At 42.0% G+C, this 26,136-nt stretch overlaps 1 long non-coding RNA gene across 1 annotated transcript in view; it reads right to left on the bottom strand.

Annotated features, from left to right (window-relative positions):
* Positions 1-26,136, bottom strand: part of LOC143653655 (uncharacterized) — a 69,384-nt gene that overhangs the window by 8,552 nt on the left and 34,696 nt on the right. Inside the window, exon 2 of the long non-coding RNA XR_013161450.1 lies at positions 22,314-22,559. This is a non-coding gene — a long non-coding RNA (uncharacterized LOC143653655). The remainder of the gene's footprint in view (positions 1-22,313; positions 22,560-26,136) is intronic.

Raw genomic sequence — 26,136 nt, 5'->3', positions numbered from 1 at the left:
TCAAAGATTATGTGAGGGAATGACACCCTAGAGTGTCTTATACCATCATCTTGGTCGAGTGAACTGTTAAAAAATAATTTATTTTTAAAATCAGAAAAATTGTTGATAATAGTTGAAGCAGAGTGATGGGTTCAAGAATTTATTATACTATTTTATCTACTTATGTATGTTTGAAAATGCCCACAATAAAAAGTAAAACGAATATACAAACAACTATGCCTCTGTAATCAAGAAATTAGGATTTAAGGGATGATTTTGATTACTGAATCATTATATAGCTATTTCTTTTTGCTTTCTGCCATATTGGAGTAGAAAGGGGGAAACCTGAAATCTCTAAATTGTAATCTAGCTGCCTTGATCTCTGCTAATGATTTTATAGGCTTTATCTTCTGCCCCCTTTGCTTATAAAAATCTTATGACTAATCTTGCTGTATATCCATTTATAAAGTTTTTCAACTTTAGAGTCTTGTAATCACTAAAGACAGCCCCTAATGTTTATTCATGAAGGGTCTTGAGTCAGCCCAGAACTAACCCACCCCATGTCCAAAGTTACCTTGATGACCAAGACTGGCTCTAACCAAAGTAGGCCCCCCTGACATGCACAGTCACTTAGACTTTAACCTACAAGTCACCTACACCTCATTATAAAACTAAAAATCATGCCCATCATCACATTAAGTCCTCCATTTTCTTTCATACATTCTGTGACTATGCATGCTCAATAATTAGATCACCTCTAATTACATCATCCAGGGCCACTTTGCTCATTATCCTAAACCCAGCCCATCTTTTTCTCTAATATAATGGTCAGAATTATCACAGTGAGGGGAGACAGATTTTGGGCCCCTAAGCCATCTGCTCTCCTACTATGCACTAATAATAAACTTCTTCTCTCTTTGAAGCCGTGTCTCAGAATTGGTCATTTCAGCACATTAGTCAAAATAAACTACTGCCTTTGCCCAGTAACACCTCCTACTTTCAAGGACATAAGAGAAAAAAATTAACAGTATTAACAAAGAACTGGAAACTACACAAAAAGGCTATAGCAGACTTGAAAAATAAATAAATTGGAATTCTAGAACTGAAAAATTCAGTCACTAAAAGTAAGACTAGATGGTTCAATATATTTAAACAGAGAATTAGTAAAGTGGAAAATTAACTAGGAAAAAAATTATCAGGAACAAAGCACAGGAAGGAAAAATAAGGATGGAAAATACAAAAAAGAGTCCAATATATATGTAAGTAGAGTCTCAGAAAGAATGGAGAGAGAGAGAATGGCGTGCACACACACAAAACCTTTTAAGCGATAATGGATGAAGATATCCTAAATTGATTAAAAAACATCAAGTCACAGATGTAAGATGATTTACAAACCCCAAACAAGCTATATTAAGGAGAAAGAAAAAAGGAATACCTAGGCACATCATAATAAAACTGTAGGGAATGAAAGACAAAGAGAAAATATTGAAAAGCAGCAAAAGGAAAAATGCAACTTACCTTCAAAGAAGTAACAATTAGAAAAACAGTTGTCTTGTCAAAGGAAGCAAAGGAGAACAGGAGTTAATAGAAAGACATCTTTAAGCAGCTGGAAGAAAATAATTAAAGCCTAAAATTCTATACCTAGCAAAAAATGTCCTCCAAAAACGAAAATAAAATAAAGATATTTTCAGACAATCAAACCTGAAAGAATTTTTTACCAATAAATCAGCAGCAGAGGGATTACTTAAGTTTATCTTCCCAATTTAAGAAAAATAGTGATACCAGGTTGAAGGCTGGAAATGTAGGAAGTAATAAAAAGTAATGTAATAAAAAGTAAAGTAATAAAAAGCCTGCAATGTGGGAGACCTGGGTTCGGTTCCCAGCACATGCCCTACCTTCACCAAAAAAAAGAGAAAAGAAATAATCAAATGGTGCTACAATAACAGAATACTTACATGGAAAAAAGGAAGAAAATGTGACCCCCACCATACATCAAACAAACAAACTATATATATATATATATATATATATATATATATATTTATCAAATGCCTACAAACTAATTAAAAAATTATAAGATCTTGGTATGGCTATGTATGAGTTTTTTCTTTCTTTTGTTGGAGAGATGCAAATGTTCAAAAAAATGATCATGGTGATGAATACAGAACTATGTGATGATATTGTGAGCCACTGATTGTACATCATGTATAGATATTTGTATGTCAAGACTGTTTGTTTGTTAAGGTTTGACAATAAAAATATATTTTTTTATTAATTAATGGAAAAAAGAAATTAACCCAACATTTAGAAATCATACCACTCTACATATGCAATCAGTAATTCTTAACATCATCACATAGATGCATGATCATCGTTTCTTAGTACATTTGCATCGGTTTAGAAGAACTAGCAACACAACAGAAAAAGATATTGAATATTAATATAGAGAAAAAAATAAAAGTAATAATAACAGTAAAAACAAACAAACAAACAAAAAAACCTACAGCTCAGATGCAACTTCATTCAGTGTTTTAACATGATTACTTTACAATTAGGTATTATTGTGCTGTCCATTTTTGAGTTTTTGTATCTAGTACCGTTGCACAGTCTGTATCCCTTCAGCTCCAATGACCCATTATCTTATCCTGTTTCTAACTCCTGCTGGACTCTGTTACCAATGACATATTCCAAGTTTATTCTCGACTGTCCGTTCACATCAGTGGGACCATACAGTATTTGTCCTTTAATTTTTGGCTAGACTCACTCAGCATAATGTTCTCTAGGTCCATCCATGTTATTACATGCTTCATAAGTTTATCCTGCCTTAAAGCTGCATAATATTCCATCGTATATATATACCACAGTTTGTTTAGCCACTTGTCTGTTGGTGGACATTTTGGCTGTTTCCATCTCTTTGCAATTGTAAATAACGCTGCTATAAACATTGGTGTGCAAATGTCCGTTTGTGTCTTTGCCCTTAAGTCCTTTGAGTAGATACCCAGCAATGGTATTGCTGGGTCGTATGGCAATTCTATATTCAGCTTTTTGAGGAACCACCAAACTGCCTTCCACAGTGGTTGCACCCTTTGACATTCCCACCAACAGTGGATAAGTGTGCCTCTTTCTCCGCATCCTCTCCAGCACTTGTCATTTTCTGTTTTGTTGATAATGGCCATTCTGGTGGGTGTGAGATGATATCTCATTGTGGTTTTGATTTGCATTTCTCTAATGGCCAGGGACATTGAGCATGTCTTCATGTGCCTCTTGGCCATTTGTATTTCCTCTTCTGAGAGGTGTCTGTTCAAGTCTTTTTCCTATTTTGTAATTGGGTTGGTTGCTTTTATGTTGTTGTTGAGTTGAACAATCTCTTTATAAATTCTGGATACTAGATCTTTATCTGATATGTCATTTCCAAATATTGTCTCCCATTGTGTAGGCTGTCTTTCTACTTTCTTGATGAATTCTTTGATGCACAAAAGTGTTTAATTTTGAGGAGCTCCCATTTATTTATTTCCTTCTTCAGTGCTCTTGCTTTAGGTTTAAGGTCCATAAAACCACCTCCAGTTGTAAGATTCATAAGATATCTCCCTACATTTTCCTCTCACTGTTTTATGGTCTTAGACCTAATGTTTAGATCTTTGATCCATTTTGAGTTAACTTTTGTATAGGGTGTGAGATATGGGTCTTCTTTCATTCTTTTGCATATGGATATCCAGTTCTCTAGGCACCATTTATTGAAGAGACTGTTCTGTCCCAGGTGAGTTGGCTTGACTGCCTTATCAAAGATCAAATGTCCATAGATGAGAGGGTCTATATCTGAGCACTCTATTCTATTCCATTGGTCGATATATCTATCTTTATGCCAATACCATGCTGTTTTGACCACTGTGGCTTCATAATATGCCTTAAAGTCAGGCAGCGCGAGACCTCCAGCTTCGTTTTTTTTCCTCAAGATGTTTTTAGCAATTCGGGGTACCCTGCCCTTCCAGATAAATTTGCTTATTGGTTTTTCTATTTCTGAAAAATAAGTTGTTGGGATTTTGATTGGTATTGCATTGAATCTGTAGATGAGTTTAGGTAGGATTGACATCTTAACTATATTTAGTCTTCCAATCCATGAACATGGTATGCCCTTCCATCTATTTAGGTCTTCTGTGATTTCTTTTAACAGTTTTTTGTAGTTTTCTTTATATAGATTTTTTGACTCTTTAGATACATTTATTCCTAGGTATTTTATTCTTTTAGTTGCAATTGTAAATGGGATTCGTTTCTTGATTTCCCCCTCAGCTTGTTCATTGCTAGTGTATAGAAATGCTACAGATTTTTGAATGTTGATCTTGTAACCTGCTACTTTGCTGTACTCATTTATTAGCTCTAGGAGTTTTGTTGTGGATTTTTCCGGGTTTTTGACGTATAATATCATATCGTCTGCAAACAGTGATAGTTTTACTTCTTCCTTTCCAATTTTGATGCCTTGTATTTCTTTTTCTTGTCTAATTGCTCTGGCTAGAACCTCCAACACAATGTTGAATAATAGTGGTGATAGTGGACATCCTTGTCTTGTTCCTGATCTTAGGGGGAAAGTTTTCAATTTTTCCCCATTGAGGATGATATTAGCTGTGGGTTTTTCATATATTCCCTCTATCATTTTAAGGAAGTTCCCTTGTATTCCTATCTTTTGAAGTGTTTTCAACAGGAAAGGATGTTGAATCTTGTCAAATGCCCTCTCTGCACCAATTGAGATGATCATGTGATTTTTCTGCTTTGATTTGTTGATGTGGTGTATTACATTAATTGATTTTCTTATGTTGAACCATCCTTGCATACCTGGGATGAATCCTACTTGGTCATGATGTATAATTCTTTGAATGTGTTGTTGGATACAATTTGCTAGAATTTTATTGAGGATTTTTGCATCTATATTCATTAGAGAGATTGGTCTGTAGTTTTCTTTTTTTGTAATATCTTTGCCTGGTTTTGGTATGAGGGTGATGTTGGCTTTATAGAATGAATTAGGTAGTTTTCCCTCCACTTCGATTTTTTTGAAGAGTTTGAGGAGAGTTGGTACTAATTCTTTCTGGAATGTTTGATAGAATTCACATGTGAAGCCATCTGGTCCTGGACTTTTCTTTTTAGGAAGCTTTTGAATGACTAATTCAATTTCTTTACTTGTGATTGGTTTGTTGAGGTCATCTATTTCTTCTTGAGTCAAAGTTGGTTGTTCATGTCTTTCCAGGCCCCGTCCATTTCATCTAAATTGTTGTATTTATTAGTGTAAAGTTGTTCATAGTATCCTGTTATTACCTCCTTTATTTCTGTGAGGTCAGTAGTTATGTCTCCTCTTCCATTTCTGATCTTATTTATTTGCATCCTCTCTCTGCTTCTTTTTGTCAATCTTGCTAAGGGCCCATCAATCTTATTGATTTTCTCATAGAACCATCTTCTGGTCTTATTGATTTTCTCTATTGTTTTCATGTTTTCAATTTCATTTATTTCTGTTCTAATCTTTGTTATTTCTTTCCTTTTGCTTGCTTTGGGATTAGTTTGCTGTTCTTTCTCCAGTTCTTCCAAGTGGACAGTTAATTCCTGCATTTTTGCCGTTTCTTATTTTCTGATATAGGCATTTAGGGCAATAAATTTCCCTCTTAGCACTGCCTTTGCTGCGTCCCATAAGTTTTGATATGTTGTGTTTTCATTTTCATTCGCCTCGAGGTATATACTAATTTCTCTTGCAATTTCTTCTTTGACCCATTCGTTGTTTAAGAGTGTGTTGTTAAGCCTCCACATATTTGTGAATTTTCTGGCACTCCATCTATTATTGATTTCCAACTTGATTCCTTTATGATCCGAGAAAGTGTTGTGTATGATTTCAATCTTTTTAAATTTGTTAAGACTTGCTTTGTGACCCAGCATATGGTCTATCTTTGAGAATGATCCATGAGCACTTGAGAAAAAGGTGTATCCTGCTGTTGTGGGATTTAATGTCCTATAAATGTCTGTTAAGTCTAGCTCATTTATAGTAATATTCAGATTCTCTATTTCTTTATTGATCCTCTGTCTAGATGTTCTGTCCATTGATGAGAGTGGTGAATTGAAGTCTCCAACTATTATGGTAGATGCGTCTATTTCCCTTTTCAGTGTTTGCAGTGTATTCCTCACGTATTTTGGGGCATTCCGGTTCGGTGCATAAATATTTATGATTGTTATGTCTTCTTGTTTAATTGTTCCTTTTATTAGTAGATAGTGTCCTTCTTTGTCTCTTTTAACTGTTTTACATTTGAAGTCTAATTTGTTGGATATTAGTATAGCTACTCCTGCTCTTTTCTGGTTGTTATTTGCATGAAATATCTTTTCCCAACCTTTCACTTTCAACCTATGTTTATCTTTGGGTCTAAGATGTGTTTCCTGTAGACAGCATATAGAAGGATCCTGTTTTTTAATCCATTCTGCCAGTCTATGTCTTTTGATTGGGGAATTCAGTCCATTAACATTTAGTGTTATTACTGTTTGGGTAATATTTTCCTCTACCATTTTGCCTTTTGTATTATATATATCCTATCTGATTTTCCTTCTTTCTACACTCTTCTCCATACCTCTCTCTTCTGTCTTTTTGTATCTGACTCTAGTGCTCCCTTTAGTATTTCTTGCAGAGCTGGTCTCTTGGTCACAAATTCTCTCAGTGACTTTTTGTCTGAGAATGTTTTAATTTATCCCTCATTTTTGAAGGACAATTTTGCTGGATATAGGAGTCTTGGTTGGCAGTTTTTCTCTTTTAGTAACTTAAATATGTCATCCCACTGTCTTCTAGCTTCCATGGTTTCTGCTGAGAAATCTACACATAGTCTTATTGGGTTTCCCTTGTATGTGATGGATTGTTTTTCTCTTGCTGCTTTCAAGATCCTCTCTTTCTCTTTGACCTCTGACATTCTAACTAGTAAGTGTCTTGGAGAATGCCTATTTGGGTCTAATCTCTTTGGGGTGTGCTGCACTTCTTGGATCTGTAATTTTAGGTCTTTCATAAGAGTTGGGAAATTTTCAGTGATAATTTCTTCCATTAGTTTTTCTCCTCCTTTTCCCTTCTCTTCTCCTTCCGGGACACCCACAACACGTATATTTGTGCGGTTCATATTGTCCTTCAGTTCCCTGATACCCTGTTCAAATTTTTCCATTCTTTTCTGGATAGTTTCTGTTTCTTTTTGGAATTCAGATGTTCCATCCTCCAATTCACTAATTCTATCTTCTGTCTCTTTAAATCTACCATTTTAGGTATCCATTGTTTTTTCCATCTTTTCTACTTTGTCCTTCACTCTCATAACTTCTGTGATTTGTTTTTTCAGTTTTTCTATTTCTTCTTTTTGTTCAGCCCATGTCTTCTTCATGTCCTTCCTCAATTTATCGATTTGGTTTTTGAAGAGGTTTTCCATTTCTGTTCGTATATTCAGCATTAGTTGTCTCAGCTCTTGTATCTCATTTGAACTGTTGGTTTGTTCCTTTGGCTGGGCCATATTTTCAATTTTCTGAGCATGATCTGTTATCTTCTGCTGGCGTCTGGGCATTTAATCAGATTTCCCTGGGTGTAAGACCCCGCAGGTTGAAAGATTTTTCTGTGAAATCTCTGGGCTCCATTTTTCTTATCCTGCCCAGTAGGTGGCGCTCGTGGCGCTCATCTGTCTGCAGGTCCCACCAGTAAAAAATGCTGTGGCTCCTTTAACTTCGCTGTGGGGGGCATCGCCAACCGAAGCGGCTTGGGGTAGTGCAATCCGAATCTCCCAGCCGGCCCAGGGATCCGCGCGTGGGGAGGGTCGTCGGCCTCCGCAGCTTGGGGGAACGCCTGTCCAAATTTCCCAGCCAGCCCGGGGCGCCAAGCGTGGTGGGGGGGCACCAGCCACCGGGGCTTGGGGAAGTGTCTATCCACCGTTCCCAGCCAGACCGGGAAGCCACGTGTTTGGAAGGGACCCCAGTTGCCGTTCTCCACGGCTTGGGGATCTCCGATCCAATTCTCCCAGCTGGTCTGGGGGGCCGTGCTTCGGGGGGGGCGCCAGCCGCCGCAGCTTGAGGGGACCGCCTGTCCAATTCTCCCAGCTGGCCTGGGAAGGAGGGAGGGAGGGACTCTAGCCGCCTGCCGCCCCAGCCCGGGGAAACCCGCGACCCTTGGCGATCTCACCGGAGCGGGTTCTCCCAGACAGTTAGCCGTTCCAGAAAGGGGTACGCTGTCTTCTTGGTCTCTGTCGTGGCTCCGGGAGCTGTTCTGAATCATTTCTACTTCTCTAGTAGCTGTTTTGGAGGAGGAACTAAGACCCGCGTGTCTTACTAAGCTGCCATCTTCTCCAGAAGTCAAGACAGTATTGTTTTGACAGAGGACTGGGCAAACACAGCAAAAAAAATAGAATTCAGAGCTCAGAAAATTTCCAGTGCATATATGGACACTTGGTTTATAACAAATATGACTCTACAAGGAAATGGAAAAAGAAAATAATTTTAATAACGAAGGGTGGAATATTAAACATCTACACAGGAAAAAAGTGAAACAACCTCTACTTCACACCTTACACAAAAATAAATTCTAGACAGATTGTAGACCAGAATGTAAAAGAAAACAACAAATTTCTAGACAATATATGGGAAACTGTCTTCACGGTCTTGGGTAGGGAAAAGCTTTCTAATCAGTACACAAAAAGCACTAACCATAGGGAAAAGAGGGTAATTTGGACCCCATTAAGTTGAAGACTTCTTGTTCATAAAAAACAACCATTAGGAGGTTGAAAACACAAACTACAGAGTGGGAGAAGATAACTACGACACATCTAACTGATGATGGGACCATGTCCAAAATATAAAAAGAGCTCCTACAAGACAGCAAGAAAGAAAAATGTCAATAGGAAAATGGCAAGAATCTTGAACAGCAATTCACAGGAGAAACTCAATCCCATTCATAAATAGAGAAATGCAAATCAAAAACACAAATAGACATCGCCATATACTCACAAGAGTGTACAGGAAGTACAAAGGTCCAGAAATTGACAGATATTCAGGAGTTACCAAAAATGCTCTAATGTTCAGGTGGTTCAAAAACTGATGACGTCGAGAGTGGGCAAGGCTGTGAAGCAGCGGAGACTCTCCTACGCTGAGGCTGGGGTAGAGTGTTGGTACAGCCACAATGGAAAATAGGTTGACACTATTTACTGTAACTAAAAGCAGGAATTCCCAAGAATTCAACAATTCTACTTCTAGAGGGAACAGAAATGCATATTCATAGCAGTATGATTAGTTATAATCCCAAACTGGAAATAATCCCTACCTACCCCTTAATAGCAGAATGGATAAATAAATTGTGGTAATATTATACAATGGACAACTATACTACAACAAATGTGATCACACTGTTGCTACATGCAAGTACATGTATGAAATTCACAAACATAATGTCGAAACCCAAAATAATATGCACAGTAATATTCCATTTATACAAATTCAAAATTAAGCAATATTGAGTACATATGTGGTTAAATTATTAATAAATTTATTAATAGTAAATTGAATTAGTAAGAAGAAAGGCCTGGTCTTTCTTCTTAATATAAAATTAAGGATAATGGGCTCTTCATGAAATTCAGGATAATGGTCTCTTCTAGGGAGAAAGGAGGAGAGCAGGAAGGGACATGAGGTGGGATTTCTGGGGTGCCACTGATATTTACATTTGTATTTGCTTTTGATTATTTATTCACCTATAACATTTTGCTTACTGCACTTTTCCTTGTGTCATTTTTTCAAAATAAGCAAACTTGACTTGGCTAATTGGTTTGATAATGAAAACTAGCTTTGCCAACCAGGATATCTGGTGGACATTTTCCATAAATTAAATAAACTAATGCTTTAGTTCCAAGGTTCAGATGAAAATATATTTGAAGCTTGGGCTGAGACTAAAGTATTTGGTAAAAACTATTGTGCTGATAAGGGTAAATTTAAATTTATGTTTGCTTTTCCTCAATCTTTTTGTGAATATCAGTTTAAAAGCATGATGCCCCTTTGGAAATGAAAGAGAGGTGAAATGAATGCTCATTTGATAAATCTTGTACATAGCCTTTTTTTCTTTTTAAAATTCTTTTTATTCTCATTTTTTGAACATTAAGTACATTATGTTTTCTTTTTTGTGAAAAATGACATACATACAGAAAAAAATAATGAATTTCAAATCACATCGCAATAATTAGTTATAAAACAGATTTCAGAGTTTGGTATGGGTTACATTTCCACAATTTTAGGTTTTTGCTTCTAGCTGCTCTAAGATACTGGAAACTGCAAGAAATATCAATGTAATGATTCAGCAATCATACTTGTTTGTTAAACCCTACCTTCTCTGTATAACTCCACCATCACCTTTGATCTTTTTCCCACTCTTTAGGGATATTTGGGCTATGCCTATTCTAACTTTTACATGTTGGAAGGGGCTGTTGATAATATGGGATAGGGGGATGGAACTAGTTGATGTTCTGGAGAGGCTGGGCCCTCTGCATTTCAGGACTTATCTGGTCCAGGAGGTTGTAGGTTTCTGGAAAGTTACCCTAATGCATGGAATCTTTATAGACTCTTACATAATGCTATAGGTATTCTTTTTTTTTTAATTGTGAAATATAACATATATACAAAAAAAGCCATAAATTCCCAAGTATATTTTAACAAGTAGTCATAGAACAGATTTTAAAGTTTGGTTTGGGTTACAGTTCCATGATTTTTGTTTTTCTTCTAGCTGCTCCAAGACACTGGAAACCAAAAAAAAAAAAATCAACATAATCATTCGGCAGTCATACTCATTTGTTAAACCCTATCTTCTCTGTTATACTCCTCCTTCTCTTTAAATAACATATATACATAAAAGCAATAAATTTCAAAGTACATCACAACAACTAATTGTAGAACAGATTTCAGAGTTTGGCATGGGTTACAATTCCACAGCTTTAGGTTTTTATTTCTAGATGCTCTAAGGTCCTGGAGGCTAAAAAAAATATCAGTATGATTCAGCACTTACGCGATCTGTTAATCCCTACCTTCCCTGTATAACTCCACCATCACCTTTGCTCTTTCTATCCCTCTCTTCAGGGGTATCTGGGCTATGCCCATTCTAACTTCTTCGTGTTGGAAGGAGCTGTTGATAATATCAGATAGGCAAATAGATCTAGTTGATATTCTGGAAGGACTGGCCCCTCTGTGTTTCAGGACTTATCTGGCCCAGGGAGCTGGGTATCTGAAGGTTGAAGGCTTTGAAGAGTTACCTTAGTGCATGGAATCCTTGCAGAATCTTATGCAATGCCCTAGGAATGGTTTTGGTTGGGGTTTAGCAACTTATAATTAGTAGCAATGTCTAACTGAAGCTTGTGTAAGAGTGACCTCCAGAGTAGCCCCTTGACTCTATTTGAACTCTCTCAGCCACTGATACCTTATTTGTTACACTTCTTTTTCCCCTTTTGGTCAGGATGGTATTGTTGATCCCTCAGTGCCAGGGCCAGATTCGTCCCTGGGAGTCTTTTCCCATGCCACCAGGGAGACTTTCACCCTGGATGTCATGTCCCATGGGGGTTGGGGGTGGCAGGGCGGGCAATGATTTCACTTGCAGAGTTGAACTTAGAGAAAGAGAGGCCACATCTGAACAACGAAAGAGGTCCTCCAGAAGTAGCTCTTCTCCATACCTATAGGTAGGCTAAGCTAAGCTTCTCTGCTACATATATAAGCTTCACAAAAGTAAGCCTCAAGATCAGGGTGTGGCCCATTAATTTGGGGGTCTCTAATGTTTGACACAGTATCGGGTTTCCCCGGTGATAAAGTTTAACAGTTTCATAGTTTTTCTCCCATCTGTCAAGGGAATTTGCCAATACTTTCTAATCATCGGTTTAATATACTCTGGGATGTCTCCAGGCATTATATTAAGATATACAGGATTTAAGGCCCTCATTCTTATGATACATAGCCTTTTTTGATATACTTCCCAGAAGTTGAGAATGTGAATTACTCTAGTAATTGGACTGCAAATCCTTTTGCAAGCCAATGGTTTCCAATTCTCTGCTTTCAACAAAACGAAAGGAGTGCTTAGTCAACTATTAGCTGATGGAATATTCAAAATGATTTGTGGTGAGGCAGGCCACGGTGGCTCAGCAGGTAGAGTTCTCAGCAGCCATGCCAGAGACCCGTGTTCAATTCCCAGTGCCTGCCCATGCAAAAGAAGAAAAAAAAAGATTTCTGGTGTTATATCATTATGTGATTTTTTAGTATATAATTCATAAGAAGTTCAAAGAATTACATGACAGTGATACAACAAAACAAATGTGCCAGTTTGAAAGGATGTATGTATCCTAGAAAAGCCATGTTTTAATTCTAATTCCATTTTGTAAAGGCAGCCGTTTCTTCTCATCCCTATGCAGTACTGTGTGTTTGAATCTGTAATTAGATCATCTCCCTGGAGATGTGACTCAATCAAGAGTGGTTGTTAAACTGGATTAAGTGGAGATGTGTCTCCACCCATTCTAGGTGGGTCTCGATTAGTTTACTGGAATCCTACAAAAGAAGAAATATTTTGGAGAAAGTGGGAGATTTGTAGAGAGCAGAGAAGAATGGCAGAGCCACGAGAAAGCCACAACAGAGAACTCCGCAGAACCACGAAGCAGAGAGTCCACCAGTCAGTGACTCTCGGCAATGAAGAAGGGAAACACCTCCCAGGGAGCAGGAGAGGAAGCCAGCAGATGATGCCGTGTTCGCCATGTGTCCTTCCAGCCTACAGAGAGAAACCTTGACTGTGCTTGCCCTGTGCCTTTCCACTTGAGAGAGAAACCCTGAACTTTATCGGCCTTCTTGAATCAAGATATGATTCCCTGGATGCCTTAGATTGGACATTTCTATAGATTTGTTTTAATTGGGACATTATCTTGGCCTTAGAACTGTAAGCTAACAACTTATTAAATTCCCCTTTTTAAAAGCTATTCCGTTTCTCGTATATTGCATTCCGGCAGCTAGCCAACTAGAACATCCATTCCTACTTCTTTTTGTGAACAAAGTTTCTTTGTCCCCTACCTCTACAAAAATAAATAGAAAGAAGTTAGCTGCACCCTATCTTGTTCTAGCAATAAGTAAAATTGAACCGCAGATAAATGAACAAATTGAAAAAATGCTTTATTCATCCATTAAGATGCATTTCCAAATTTTTTACTTCTAAGTTTATTATTTATAAAAAAAATTACTTATGCTTATTTATGTTGTTTTGTTTAATTCCATATTCATTAAATAGTAATATGGCTCAATCAAGGATTACTTGGAGATAAGATCACAGGAAATAAAAAGATAATTTTATTGCAGGGAAACAGGATAAAGTAATCTATGAAAGACTTTCAAGAATAAAATATGTTAAGATGGAACTGTAAGACACATGGAATGGAAACAAGAGTTCAAGTAGAAAAATAAATGATGTAAAATTTGACTATTAAAGAAAAAGCTTCTTTATGTATTTTTAAATAGATGACGGTAAATATCAAATTACTATGGAATTTGTATTCATTTAAATATATTTTAAAGAGTAGTGTGACAGTTTTAGAATGCCAGTGGTTTCAGTAAGTCAGAATAAAATTCTTTGCAACATTTAAAAGTGTAAACAATTGTAGACGTCAACTTAAAAATGTGCACAGAGGTATAAAGTTCTTAAAGCCAGATGTCTTAAAGAAATTCATGGTTTATTTTCTTACATATGGAAGCCAGAGATAATCCAAGGTGGTGTGGCAGCTCCTTGAAGCCACCAGAGACTCAGGCTTCTTCTGTCCTCTTCTGCTCTCCCTGGAATATAACTTCCATTATCAAGGCCACAATTTGCTACTTGTACTTCAATTCTTGTGTCTACGATCTGGGAATCCAACGGAAAGGTCATAACAGCTTTCTCAGGAGTCCTACCCAAATTATATCCTATTTGCCAGAGGGCCTGGAGAATGGAATATTTCAGCTGGCCACACTGCCCAGGGCTTTTTTACAAAAGAAGATGAAAATATACATTTGGCAGGCAATTAGCAACCTTAGTCACAGAGACCATGACCTCATCTCCATAAAATTCTATTCATACATGTGTATTTATGCAGTGTTATGTCTGGAAGGATATTTTCCAAAATATTAACAGTATATCACTGGGTGGGGCAATTTTAGGTTATTTTCACTAATCTTTCTGCACTTTTCTAAACTGAATTTTTTTTTGCAGCAGACATGGTCATTCTTAAAAAAAAATCATTGCAGATATTCTCATAAGTTAAAAAGGGGAAAACAAAGGGAAAAAATTCAGAGATTTTAGAGTCAACATACCTGAGCTCAAATCCTGCTCTGCCATTTACCAGCAGTTGATTAAGGCATATATTTTAATGAGTCTCAGTTTCCTTGTCTATAAAATAAAGACTGGTTAATTAGATTTTGCCAATGTCTTCTGGCTGGCAGGGTTTCTGATGAGCTGTCCATTGTCATTCTTATCTTCATGCCACTGTCTGTAATTTTTTTTCTCTGTTGCTTTCAAGATATTCTCTCTATAATCAGTGTTCAGCAATTCCGATGTGTCTGGTATGGTTTTCTTTGTTTTATTCTGCATGGGGTTAGTTGAGTTTCTTGGATCTGTGTATTTATACTTTTCATTCTATTTGGAAATTTTTCAGTTGTTATTTCTTTAAATATTTTTGGGCCCCCTTCTAGATCCCTCTCCCACCTTTCTGGTAAACCAGTTATGCATATGTTAGATCACTTAATTTTGTTCCACAAATCTCGTGAGGCTCTATTCATTTTTTCAAACTTTTTTTCTCTCTATGCTTCTATTTTAGCAGTTTATAGTCCCCCATATTGAAATTCACTGATCTTTCCTTCTGCAGTATCTCCTCCAATCTACTGTTAAACCTACCCAGTAATTTTTTAATTAATAGACTTGATATTTTAGAGACATTTTAGGCTTACAAAAAAATTGAGCAGATAGTACGGAGAGTTTACATAGCCCTCTTTGCCCTGATCTGGGTTCCCCCCATTATTAGCAGCTTGCATTAGTGGATCCATTTGTTAAAATTGATTAACCAATATTGATACATTATTATTAGCTGAAGTCCACAGTTTACATTAGGGTTCCCTCTTTGCATTAGGTCTATGAATTTTGACAAACGCATAATGTCATGGATCTACCCTCGCTATGCATGGAGGTTTGCAGCTGTTATGTACCCTCAGGAAAGCCTATGTACACTTCGTCCATTCCTGAGGATGTAGGTGTATTATGGGTGGGACCTTTAGATTAGGTTATTTCAACTGAGATGCGACCCATCTCATTCAAGGTAGGTCTTAATCCTCTCACTAACATTCTTTATAAGAGGATAAAACACATACAGAAGCTAGAGATAAAATTAAGGAAAATGTCCTGGAGAAACTAAGACTACCCACAGAAAAAACACAAAGAGAGCCACAAAAAGGCTCACTAGCCATGTGCCTTCCTATGTGACAGAAGAGTCCCAGATGCCAGCCTATCTTTAGAGTCTAGGTATCATCCACTGATGCCTTGAGTTGGACATTTTCATGTCCTAAGAACTGTAAATTGTAAGTTCATAAATCCCCATTGTAAAGGCCAACCGATTTCTGGTGTACTGCATTCTGGCAGCTTCAGCAAACCAAAATGCTGTGTCATAGAGAATCATTTCATTGCCCTCAAAATCCCTTATTTTCATCTATTCATCCCTCCCTGCCTCCCCTGAATCTACGGCAACTACTGATCTTTTTACTGTCTCTATAATTGTGCCTTTTACAGAATGTTATATAATTGGAACCGTACAGTATGTAGTTTTTTATGACTAGTTTCTTTAACTAAGAAATATGCATTTAAGTTTCCTCCGTATCTATTTATAGCTAGATAGTACATTTGTTTTTGTCTCTGAATAACACTCCATTGTATGGATATACCATAGTTTGTTTATCCATTCGCCTTTTGGTTGCTTCCAGTTTTGGGAAATTATAAATAAAGCTGCTATAAACCTTCATATGGACATAAGTTTTCAAGACATCTGTGTAAACACCTAAGAGCATGACTGGCTGGACCATAAGGTAAGAGCACAGTTAGCTTTGTAAGAAACTGCCAAAGAACTTGTTCTCGCAGACGGTTAATTACTTGGGAATTAGCCTGCTACATACGATGCTTTGTTCGAATGCATCTAGGATAGCCTTTACTTTTAGGGATAATCTACTCCTTCCTCTAAAATATGGTCTTTCAGAAATCACTACTAAATGTCCTAGGCATTCACCCACATACTCAGAACACTGCTGTCTCACTACGTGCCTGGCTTCCCAAAGGGGGATGCCTCAACGGGAGGGCCCATCTGCCTAATTTGGCAATTCCAGAAGCAGGCAGAAGTAACATTTACCCTTAACTCTATTGTTGATAGTTACTATTCACTCTAGACAAAAATTTTAATAATTCAGATAGAGATAAAATATACCATCTATTGGAGGCTTCCTCAGAGACCTTAACAGATATATGGCCCAATTCAGGCTTGTGAGATACATGAGCAGGTATGGTGGACACTTTGGGGAACTTGTACCCCACCCTCTCAAAAGAGACCCTCTTCTACTATGGTTGTGGTGAGAAGACACGAGTCCTGCAGCCACCTCTCTCCAAGCCTCAGGATGAAGCCAGCCCAGGGAGTAGGACACTGGCGAGAGAGTCAGAGAGAAACCATGGTGCCAGTTCCTGCCCAGTCTCTGGGCCTTTTGGGGCCGGCTAGAGCAGGGACCTGAGAGGGGAGAGAAGATACCATGAAGAAGCCCTTGAGCATGGACAGTTAATCAAGGTCAGAAGGGCCCATCCTACCCTGGCATTCTGCCTGGGGTACCCACCTAAACAGAACACCCGGTGGCAGCCAACCCACCCAAATGCACCATCTACCACCAGGCACCACGCTGGAGGGAAGGGAGAGCAGGAGAAAGAGCCCTGATCAAGGAAGAGAAAGGGGGTAAGTAAGTCTAAGCAATTAGAGCAGACTGCCCCACAGTGCCGGGGCCTCTCGCCTCTTTCCTCTTAGGAGAGCACCCATCTGCACCTCTTTGCATGTGAACTCCGTAAGCTTTCTGCCTGCTTACTCTGTCTGTGCTGTGCCCTTGAATTCCTTCTCACAGCATGGCCAAGAACTTAGGAATTCAACACTGGCCATACTTTCAGTTAGAAGAATCTATCCATCTCCTTTATTATTTAAGCCAGTTTGGGTTTTGTTTTCTTTAACTTGGTTACCAAAAGCATCCTAACAGATACAACCACTACTCATTTGCAAATTGCTTTTACTTGTATTATGTCATTGGAGCCTGACAACAACATCTCACAGTGGTCAAGGATTATAATAGATGAGGAAACTGAAAGCCAGAAATGTGAAGTGGATTGCTCCAGAGCATGTGATAGAAAAACCTGACAGGCATGTGCTCAAGCACAATTATTACCAACTCTGAGTTCAGTGCTCTTTGTACTGGGTCATACTTATAGCCTGTGTGGACCAGCAAGCAGAGAAGTGATCTGATGACCCAGAGGTCCACACTGCAGATGTCACACCAGGGTGTAAACAAGGCTTTGGGACTGACATCAAAGAGGGTAGGGGTGTAGACCCCTCAAATCACCCCCCCTCCTTTGTCCCCATCAAGCTTGGGGTCTCAGGCGGCAGAGCCCTCAGGGCCAGTGGAGATTTGGATGGGGGTCCTACTGGCTAAAGAGAGACCCCAAAGGAGCCCAACAAGGTGTTTCCACAGCACAGAGATAAGGGAAACTGGGAGTGAGTCTGATGAGAAGGCTGACTTTTGCAGATTAATCCTAGAAGCTAAAACCTCTTTTGAGAACACCAGCAGCTTCCATGGAGCCTCAGGCCATCCCTCCCCAAACCCACTCACTAACATGTGAAATGCCCCCAATGCAGCCCATTAACTTTGCCTGACAGTTGAAATGCAACTCCCATCCTCCCCTGGGGAGCAGTGAACAATTAAGCCCTCCATAGTTACTGATTCTTCATTGTAATTGCGTTAACACTGCTTTCTGGAGAGACAGGGAGAGGGAAATGTTTGGGGGCCTGGGGAGAGATAGGAAGGATCCCCAAAAGGCAGGGTGATAGCTCCCTGGTTAGCGGGAACCTCTGCTCTCCGGGTGTCCATGGGCCTCCTGTCTGGTCTGTCCCACGCAAGGGCAATCACCAGTGACCTGGAGAAGTGGCAAAGGAGCACACTAAAGAAGCCTGAGGCTGGAAGGAACTACCCCATCCACTCCCAAGACTTCTTCCTGAGCCCGGCCACCCAGCAGAGAAAGTCAACAGGAAGAAATATTCCTATTTCCATCTATTGTCCTCCGTGTCTTTCATCCCAACATCGACTTTGATGTCAGGGACTGGGGCTGGGCGGGAAGTGGCTTCTCAGGTGGGGGTAGGGTGGGCTGAGTCCTGCTGTGAGCTCAAGCATGGCGGCAACCCAAGCAGTTGACTCGGCAGCAGCTTTCGTGGGACACTCAGGTTTCCCCAGATTCATCGGCAGAAGGGTAGAAGCAGGGGGAGCGAAATGTGAACTGGCTGGCCTCTCAGAGACAACGTGGTGGTCAGCCTCAAGCTGGGGACCAATGCTGGCCATGTCAGATCAATACAAGGGAAAAGTAAAAGCCCCTAATTCCCTCTGATCTTGTGGGTCACAGTCCAGAGGACTCGAAGAGACTTGGCTTGGAAGTGGGCACAGCTACTCCCCAGTGGGAGTTAACCTGTTGTTCACTCCTTGGGCTGGTTGATTAACTCCCTGTATTTCTCAAGCAGGAGGTGATAATAATGATACTCTTAAATGAGACAATATACATAGAACATTTTCCACTGCACCTGGCATGTACATTCGCATTAAATGGAGGCTACTATTTTTACTTGTCTTGGGTGGGGAGAGAAGGGAAATATTGCAACAGAAATACCGGGAAAAGAAGGAAAAATGTGAATTGTCGTGAGTGGGATTGCACAGGTATTTTTTAAACACGAACTTTGAAGACATGGAGTAAATGCTCGCCAGTGCAGGTTGTGGGATGTATTAAGGCTTGTTGATTGAATCTCAGGTTTTAGCACTTCTGACACCTGTGGCTGACTCTGCAAGGCCGGGAATCTCTACCATGGGCCAAGGGAAAGTGTACCCATTTGCCAAAGCTTCTCAGTGATTCTACTTCACCTCCGATAACAAAGGCCACCCTCTTCTCCTGAACTTGAAACCGCTGGCAAAGATGATCAGTGAGACTTGGGTTCCTTAGGAAGCCAGATCTTGGTTCCACCATGGCCCCCTTGTTCCCCAACATCATTAATCAACTCCCTGACCTCCTGGTTTTCCCTGCCCCCAGCATCTCAGACAGGCCCCCTGATGATAACTCTGTCCAGAATGCTTCATGGGATGGACCTTCCAGGGTCATGTGAGCTGACCTCCTTGTTAAGAAAACATTTATGACCAGAATGGAGATGGACTCATCCAGGTCTGCACTGGAGGCAGGGGGCTGCTGTGGGGCTCCCCCAGGCCTGGGGAGCCCCGGACAGCAGTCATCCCACCCCACCAGAAATGGAGACCTTTTACAAAGGATTTGCAGACCCTTTATAAAGGCTTGCATATCTGTCCCACAAATGCTTCAAGCTTCCAGCAGGGAAACTGGCACATAGTAAGCTTTGATAAGTGGTAACTATGATTACTACTGATATTGTTATTATCATATCTCAACTCATTATACCAATGCCAATCCATGCGTGGTGTTAGCATCTCCATTTTACAAGAGGCAACTAAGGCACATACCACCACTTGAAGGACTTTTTCCAAACCAAACTGTTAATAGGAGCACTACAGCCTGCTCACTCCAAGCCCAATGCTCCTCCTCCAAGGAGCTGCCTCCTACCTTCCTTGGGTCTGGGGCATAGACCACCAGAAGAGGAAACTATGGTCTGGCAACAAACACCGTGAATCTCTGCGAAGACTCATTGTTACCTTCAGCTTTCTGCCGAGAGAGCAGTGACAAGCCCTTACCAAACAACAGGACAAAGACAGCAAGCCCAGTCTCCAGTGGCCCAGAGATGTGAATCCTGAGACCCCGTCCAGAGAGGTCATTGGGACACCTGATGGAAGAAGGCCAGGAGGCCACCGAGCCAACCAGAGCTCACTCCACCACTTCTGGGAAAACCAGCTGTGCCATGCCCAGGGTGGGGACTCATTGCATTTTATTTTTTTTTTTAAACATTGGCCGGCACCAAGAATCGAACCTGGGTCTCTGGCATGGCAGGCAAGAACTCTGCCTACTGAGCCACCATGGCCTGCCCTCCATTGCGTTTTGCAAATGGTGTTTCATCAGGCATCCTGGGGGTGCTTATTGTAGGCCAAGAAGGAGCCTCATCTGTTTCCACCCAAAAAAACCCAGAAGGGTGCTGTGCCAATTTAAACTATTATATACCCCAGAAAAGCCAAGTTCTAATCCAGACCCAATCTTGTGGGGCCAGACCTATTGTGTAGGATTTAAATTTTTGGATGATTTCCATGGAGATGTGACACACCCAACTGTGGGTATGACCTTTTGATTAGATGGAGATGGAACCCCGCCCATTCAGGGTGGGCCTTGATTAGTTTATTAGAGTCCTTTATAAGGGGAAACATTTTGGGAAAACTTCAGATGTATATCCTTGGAGAACAGTTGCTTCAGAGCTGACACAGACATGGACATTTGGAGATGCTTGGAATGCCGACAGAGACAGCAGATGTGTCTTCCCACACAGATACAGCCCAGCAGAAATCACCATGTGTCTTCCCTTGAGAAGCTAAGCAAGCCAGAACCCAGAGTTGTGTCCTGGAGGAACTAAGTGAAGGTCCACAGATGCTTAGAGAGGAAACCACTGGCATCAGAAGGTGAAAACAATGAACTGGGAATAAGGACCACAGATGCCAGCCACGTGCCTTCCCAGATCAGCCTTCCTTGAGCCAAGGTATCTTTCTCTGGATGCCTTACTTTGGACATATTTATAGCCTTAGAACTGTAAACTTGTAACTTGTTAAACTCCCTTTTGAAAAGCCATTCCATTTCTGGTATATTGCCTTCTGGTACCTTTAGCAAACTAATGCAGATACCTTATGGGGGGACTATCCACCCAGGCAGAGTCAGGCTAGGGGGCAGCAGGGAGAGAAGCCAGGTCAGAGCTGACCCTGCCAGCACCTCTACCACCACCACCAACACCCTGGGCAGACATCTGGAGCAGCTGGTGGGACGTGGGGCACAGAAAGGGGAGGTACTCAGGAAGGGGAACACGGTACCCCCTCTTCTGTCCCATGGGTTCTCCCTTTATGTTCCTCTGTGCATCTGTGGACCCCTGCAGTTGTGTACATAGCTGGGGATGAATCAGGGATACATTTTTCCTGTGGAGAAGGTGGAGAGCTTTTATCAGATTCTTCATCCTTCCATGTGGGACCCTGCATTGCCTGAAGACAGAGGGAAACAGATGTCCTTCCTCCCCAGGTCATGGGTCCCTGTGACAGGCGTGACCAAGGGGGTGGTGGAGCCCTCCCTATCTGAAAAAGCAGGAGTCACTGCATCCAATTCAACCCCTAATTCCTCAAGCCCAGCTAACTCCTTGCCTTCTCATCTCAGATTAGGTGCCGCTTCCTCCAAGAACCCCACCACCACCACCACCGGTGCTCCTGAGCTCAGCTAAGGGCTCTGCAATGTGTACTTCTCCCATCCTGCCTTCTCAATTGTCTGTTTCCTCATTACTCTTTAGAGCCCATGAAAGCAGTGAACAGCATCTGTCTGGTTCTCTGCTCTATCTTCAGCCCCTGCCTGCTACAGCAGGGATAGCCTCAGATGTAAGTCCTCACTTGGTGCTCCCAGTGGCTGGCCGGGGCTCATTGCAGCTCAGAGAAGCCTGGCCCAGAGCTGCCTAGGAGTCCTGACTCCCTCGGTGCACTTTAGGGAGGACTTCACAAATCTACCATACTCTGCTCCCTGGGCCTCTCTCCTTGCCACTGGCCCCCAGCTAGCACCAATACACCAACACCTGGCGCTTCTCCAGCTGGGGCCCCTGAGAAGGCTGAGGCTGGGGCTGAGGCTGCCGCCCTAGGAGCCTGGCCTGCAGTCTGGCGCCACCGCCTGGCGAGCCGCGGGACTGAGGCTCTCCTTTACATCCCAAACATGCACTGAGTCATCGAGCTTTCCTAGAGCACTTGCTGAGCTCCCTGCTCTCTCAGAGGGAGACAAGGAGGCCCAAAACTTAAGTGCATATCCACAAGGAGCTTATCATTGAGTTGGAGTCAGGCCAAAGGAGCTCAGAGTGAAGGGAAATACTTACATGCAAACAGGCCCCCAGGTTCAGAGAGAGGAGGTGAGAGGGGCAGATGGGAGGCTTGGCTGAGGCCTCCAGGATGCCCAGGCCTTGGTGCCCCATGAAATACGGTTTCCAGGCTCATCCCCCAGTAGGCGGGCACATGGGCTTGGGGTTGCATGGATTGAGTTTGAATCCTGGCTCCTCCAGAAGCTCCTCCAGGTGTGTGACTATTATCTAGAAAATTACTTCTCCAAGACTCATGTCCTCAATCTGTAAAAGAGGGATACTTGTCTTGCTGTATTGTCATGACAATTCGATTAAATAATGGATGTGGAGCATTTGACGCCATGTCTGGCACATAGCGAGTGCTCAATAAATAGAAAATCTTCTTGGAAGCAATTTGTTAATAATAGGGAACCAAGGTTGACGAACGATGGCTTTTAAAATATACAAATTACAGCAGATTCAAGTTCATCCATGTAATAACATCCCTTACAGCTCCCACCCACTCGCATCCCTGAGCAGCAGAGAATGGAGGAGAGTAGCCACCGGCTGAGAAGGGATTGGTCCACGGCCCTCAGCCTGACTTCGTTAAACTGCAACCACAGAGAGACCCTAAAGAAATGACTTCAGGGGCTGTAGACACACCAAGTAACAAAAGCTAGGACTGACTGAGTGCTTGCTAGATGCCACATGCCGTCCAAAGTTGTGACACACTCTAACTCACTAAATCCCACCCCAATCCTATGAGTAGGTGCCATTATTATCCGTTTTAGAAATGAGAAAGCTGACATACACCTAGGTTGGGGGACCAGCTCATGCTCGCACTGCCTGCAAACAGCAGCACTGAGAGTGGAGGCGGGCAGGCTGGCTCCAGGGTCTCTGCTCCCAACCACTAGGCTGTACCACCTCTCTGATCTCAGAACTGTCTTCATCCCCATTTCTCAGATGAGAAAACTGCTGTTCAGAGAAGTAACTTGGGGAAGGTCACCAAGGCAGATTTGGCAGAGGTAGGATACTTAGGGCTGTGAGTTATTTCAAATCACTTGAGTTTTCTCTTAGATTCTACTTGGGATCCAGAAAGTAAAAGTCATCCTTCCCCAGGAGCGAGAATCGCAAAAGGCGGCTGTTCTATGTCCCACCATGGGGCGAAGCTGGTCTACACTGAGAGTGAAGGAAACCATCACACAGAGAGAGGCACGGGCGAGGTTCTGCCAGCAGATGTCAAGCCCAGAAGTCCAGCTGCATCTTTCCTTTCGAAGATTTGGTTGTTTAAATTTGGGATTTGATTCCAGGAGCCAATAAATGCCTCCTCTGTGCCCAGGTTGTGACGAGCTGGGCATCAGTCACTTGTAACCACAAAGTGTTACCCACGAAAGGTGACATGGAGGAACAGGAGGCTGAAACCGAGAAAAACAGAGGATGAAGACAAATCAGAAAGGCAAAGAGAAGCTCAGAGAGGCAGACGGAACAGCGAAGAGCACAAACCAGACCCCCAGCCCTCTCGTGTTCCCAAGCTTGGTTCTCCTGCCCCCATGCTGCCTCCAAACAGCCAAGGAAACATGTACAACCCGGCACTCTGGGACGCAGCCTGTTCCAAGCGAATGTGCATGTCACAGCCCCTAGGACTTCCACCTGGACCCACTCATTTCTCCTTAAAAAAGCTTCACTTCCAGACAACCTCCATACTCACTAGAAAATCTCATCCTTCAGCAGTCACCTGAAGGCCTGTTCTCCCTGCTTCCTGCCCCAACCCAGCAGCCAGCAGGGTGCTTCTGGGAAAGCAGATGGCATGCCACGAGAGCTGACCCCAGCCCAGTCCTCATGAGCTGGCAAGGGCTGCACGGCAGCATCTGGCCCAAATGACCGAGATGAGCACTTCTTCCTCACGCTGCCCACGGCCCGACAGGCAGCTGCCCCAACGCTGCTGTCAGCCGCCTGAGCATTTTATCTGGTCTACAGAACTGAGTGTGCAGAGAGCACTGTGAGTGATCCCCTCTCTGCGAGAGAGGAAAACGGGGCCCAGAGAGGTCCAGCTGGCTGGCAAATACATTCTCCACTGGGGCCAGGCTTCCTGGTCCACACAGAGCCCCGGTCACTGCAGAGTCAGGACCTGGTTCACTCCCCACCTTCTTCTGTCCCCCTGGCTTATTTTACTTTCTCACGGAGCTCACACTAAAGGGAATCTGGTTTCCTTCCATCACCCACAGATTTATCAGCTCATTTAAGGGAACTTGGGGGTCATTTGACCAATTCCTTCCCAACTAGTGCCATTTAGGCCTTCTGCTTCTAAGCAACAAAAATCAATTCTAGTTAACTGGAGCAAAAAAAAAGCATTTTTAGGGAGAAGATGGAAAAGCTCATGGAACTGAAAAAAAGCCAAAGATGGAAGCCCATAAAAGGACAGACTCCAGGATCTCAGGTGAAAGAGCCCTGGGCAATCTCTTGAAGGCCACCCCCAGTTCCCACCCTACCCCTCCCCCATCACCACCACCCCTCCCCCATCACCACCCCACACAGGTGACTAGGTGCCAACTGCTTCCAATGTTTCGGACTGATCTGAAAGGCAACTCTAGGATTTGCATCAGAAACACCTGCGAAGCTTGTGAATACACAGATGGTTGGGGCACACCCCTAGAGTTTGTAATTCGGGCTCTGATTTTGATGTAGGACTCCAGAGTTTTGTATTTCTAACAAGTTCCCAGGTGCGGCTGCTCCAGAAATCCCACTTAGAGAGCCACTGCTCTGGGGAACCCCAGCTTGGGTTACAGGCCACTCTCCACCGGGGAGCATGGAGCTCTCTGAGAAATGGTCCCTCCAGCACTGCACTCAGTGGGATCGGCGGCCTAACTCCCCAAACAAACTTGGGGTGCTGTGACCAAAAGAGGGACTAAATGCTAGGCAAGAAAAGCACAGGATGCCCACTAAGTTCCTCCTCAGCCATTGTCTGAATCTCCAATGTTAACCCCCCCACCAGCCTGTGCTTGTATTCCCCCAGGGATGGAGAGCTCACCATCTCACCATGCCCATTCTGTTGTTGGATGGCTTTGACTGTTTGCTATGATATCATCGCCTTATGGTTAAAACACTGAGGGGCTAATTTCCTCTTGATGTAGCAACCCTTCAAATATCTGGCGATGACACTCAGGCGTCCCTGGTTCCGTGGGTTAAATATCCCCCAGTACTTCCGCTGCTTTTCAGGAGGTGTCATGAACCTCCTTGCAAACTTGATGGGGCATAAGAGCGCCCTCTGTAGGCAGGCAATGTGATTACTGCAGGCCTGCTTTCTGACCAGGTTGGCGGCAGTGCAGTAGCAAAAAAGACAAACATTGTCACTGATGTCATAGAACTTTAGTGGACAATTAAAATGTAATTTAGTTCTCCAGACCAGGTCTCCCTGGTCTATCACCTCCCTTATTCTAGATTAAGTGCTTCCCTTAATGCAACCTGAGACGACATTAGATTTCTACATCCTACCATCAACTCATTACCAATATTCAAAAATATTTGAAATTTATAGCGCACCCAGCCCTGTGTTATACATTATGGGATACAAGAGAAGCAATAAGCATGGTCTTAGCCTCCTAGAAGTTGCCATAAGTCTTCCTGAAATGTAAGTTAAATGGCAACTGGACGAGATCTCCAGATTCCCTAAAAGGATACCCAAAGGGTCATCATCATCAGCTCCAAACCTAGGAACCCATTAGGACGATCTGGATCTTCTGTATCAGCAGAGCCCATGTTGGAGGGTGGGAACCCACAGGATGAGCAGTCTGGTCGTCACGTCTCTAGGGTGCGATATGTAGCCTGGCACTCTTGAGACTTCCCCAATTGAAGCAGATGCAGG

Source organism: Tamandua tetradactyla, chromosome 13 (assembly GCF_023851605.1).
Source record: "Tamandua tetradactyla isolate mTamTet1 chromosome 13, mTamTet1.pri, whole genome shotgun sequence".
Lineage (NCBI taxonomy): Eukaryota > Metazoa > Chordata > Mammalia > Pilosa > Myrmecophagidae > Tamandua > Tamandua tetradactyla.
This window is presented reverse-complemented; position numbering and strand designations above follow the sequence as displayed.